The sequence below is a fragment of the Rhipicephalus microplus genome, unplaced genomic scaffold, assembly GCF_043290135.1.
Source record: "Rhipicephalus microplus isolate Deutch F79 unplaced genomic scaffold, USDA_Rmic scaffold_229, whole genome shotgun sequence".
Taxonomy (NCBI): Eukaryota; Metazoa; Arthropoda; class Arachnida; order Ixodida; family Ixodidae; genus Rhipicephalus; species Rhipicephalus microplus.
The window spans coordinates 77,403-80,000 of NW_027464800.1; the positions used below are offsets into that span (position 1 = coordinate 77,403).

Sequence of the window (2,598 nt, forward strand, 5' to 3'; positions counted from 1 at the left end):
ACGGATTGTGAAGGGTGAGCGCCTCAGCTGCGTCTGCGCCCGACACTTTCTGCCGCTGACCCCGTTTGGACGCGGGGTCGGCTTTTCCCCACGGGGCTGCCTGAATGTGGAGCGGCACCCCGTGACAAATTGTTGCGCCCAGCGGACGCCAACACCGCGACCTTGGACGGTCGGCCAGGTGGCGGACGCGGGTACAAACGGCGCAACGCACTCATAGGTCGGCTTTCGACCCGCCACTGCACCGTGGCTCGAAGCGCTCGAAATGCGCGACCCGACCGCTGCGGGACCGCCTAGTACTGTAAACAGGAGCGGCGGAGCGCGAACGGCGAGTCGTGGTTACGTCGGTAGAAGGCGAGGCTGCGCGTTCCCGAAACGCCAGCCGAGTGCCCTCCCGACCGTTCGAGCGTGCAAGAACGAGACCCGACAATCGCGCGGCGACTGCCAAGTACGAGAGGAACGGCACAAGCGTCGGCGGTCGGTCAAGGAACTGGCGATGTGACGGGTCCGCTGTGCACCAGTGCATACCGTCCCGCCGTCCGCGGCAAGCGCCTCCGCGTCCTCGGGTGACGGAGGCTGCCGGTCGGTTCTTGCAGGCGAGGGATCTCGCTGGCACCGGTTCGCGTTGACGCGCGGCCGGTCATGGCACGGCGATGCGACGGCCGAGGTGCGCAGTACTCGATGGAGGAACCGCACGCTCCGATGACCGTCCCGCCCTCCGCGGCGTATGCGTACCGACCGTAATGGTTGCAGCAGCGCCGGCCGGCTTTTGAATTCGCCACACGAAACACGGTGCGAGATCGCGGTTAGGGGAGCGTCGACGTTGCCAGGCGTTTTGCTTGCTGCCGAGGGAAAGGCGGCACGGCCACGTCGCGCTCGTCGCGATTAGCGGGTCTGCGCGCTTTGGGAAGGTGCCGCAACGACTTGCCGAAAGAGGAAGCACGGAAGAACGAGGGACTTGGACGTCCCGACAATTGAACGCACTTGCGGCCAGGCCCTTGCTGGCTTCGTTCTTCCGCCTCGAGTAGGCTCGTACGCGGCTCCGGCGCCGAAAGTGGTCCTTGGCACCGACTTCGGTGGACGTGGGAAGTGCCGCGCAAGTACGGCGCGCCTGGCTCCACCTGTTGGCTAAAGTAGGCAGCCGGATCGGCATTTTGGTGTGCGGTGGCAAACCGTGGATGCGAAAAAAGCTTGTGCGATTTCGTGGAACAAAAAGCGGGGGTCCCCCTTTTTATGCGGAGGAGACCGACCCGCCCGCCGTGGTGAACCGCGACGCCACGGTAAAAACGGGAGAGGCTTGTCGATGGGACCGTGCATCCCGCGCTCCACGGAGGCCGGGAGGCGGCCGCCCGAGGAAATGTGTAGCCGTCGAGGCCCGCATCTGCGTGCACTCTTATCCAAATGGGTGTACCGCAGGCATTTTCTGGTTAGGCGGGCCAATGAGAGCGAGCACACAACGATACCTACGGGTCCGGCTTGGAGAACCGGCTTCGACGCCTCCCGAGTATTTATAGAGGGGTGGACCACGAAAGCACTCGCAAGTAGCGGAAGCGAAACGCCGTCCGAAACACACCGTTTGCTCGATTTGCGGCAGCCGAAAAAGGCGCGGCAGAGTTTTGGAGTCCAAGCGTGCGCTGAAAAGCGCCCTTCTTGGCCACTGTTTGGCCGAGTGCCAGAAACGTTTGGTTTTGACTGTACGGAATTGAACAAACACTTTTTCACGACTCTAAGCGGTGGATCACTCGGTTCTCGGGTCGATGAAGAACGCAGCCAGCTGCGAGACTTGGTGTGAATTGCAGGACACACTGAGCACTGATTCTTTGAACGCACATTGCGGCCTTGGGTCTTCCCTTGGCTTCGTCTGTCTGAGGGTCGGATCACATATCAAGAGAGCCTTCGGCGCACAAGGGAACGTGAGCCGTCGACTCGTTTTGACCGCGTCGGCAACACGGACAGCACGCTGAACACCTCACAGCGAGCGCCAACAGCGGCCACTCAAGGGCGAGACGGTGGCGACCGTCGTGCCAGAGCCCAACCGAAACGGGGGCGACCGACTGCATTGAGGATGTGGCACCTCGTTGAGACCGCCGCAGGACTTCGAGTCGGAAGGAAGCCTGCAGGGAAAGTGCGGTCGAGGTTGCGTACTCCTCTCTGCGACCGGGCGCGCAAGAGCTGCGAGAGCCACGGACGCGCAACTTTAACGCACGGTAAACACGAGGAGCGAAAGCCGGCCAGCAAAGCTTCTCCAGCCGTGCGCAAAGTGCGCGAGATCGCAGCCTTGCGTTGCGCTTGTTGCCCTCGAAGTAAGCAGGGTGTCCCGTAGACCGGGCGCTCGAACACGCTGCGGGGCCGTGCCTCCTCCAGGCTTTGCCGCGCGAACAGGGAACGTTCGCGCGCAAAGCGCAGGGAGGTGAGGAGGCTGCGCCCGACGTTTGCGGTTCGCTGCGTACGCGGTTGATGCGGAGAGCACGGCGCGACGACTTGCCGCGAAGCGGAAAAAGTCTCCCGCACGAGTTGGCGAAACGTTGGCGAAGCTTAAGGCGTTCTCGTCGTAGTCCGCCGTCGGTCTAAGTGCTTCGCAGTTCCCGTCCCGTTCAAAAA

The 2,598-nt window shown here is 62.9% G+C and overlaps 1 non-coding gene across 1 annotated transcript; it reads left to right on the forward strand.

The window, feature by feature from the left end:
- The first annotated feature begins 1,719 nt into the window (after positions 1-1,719).
- On the forward strand, positions 1,720-1,872 carry LOC142792604 (5.8S ribosomal RNA). The gene has a single exon (XR_012891063.1). It is a non-coding gene; the product is annotated as a 5.8S ribosomal RNA (ribosomal RNA).
- The last annotated feature ends 726 nt before the right edge of the window (positions 1,873-2,598 follow it).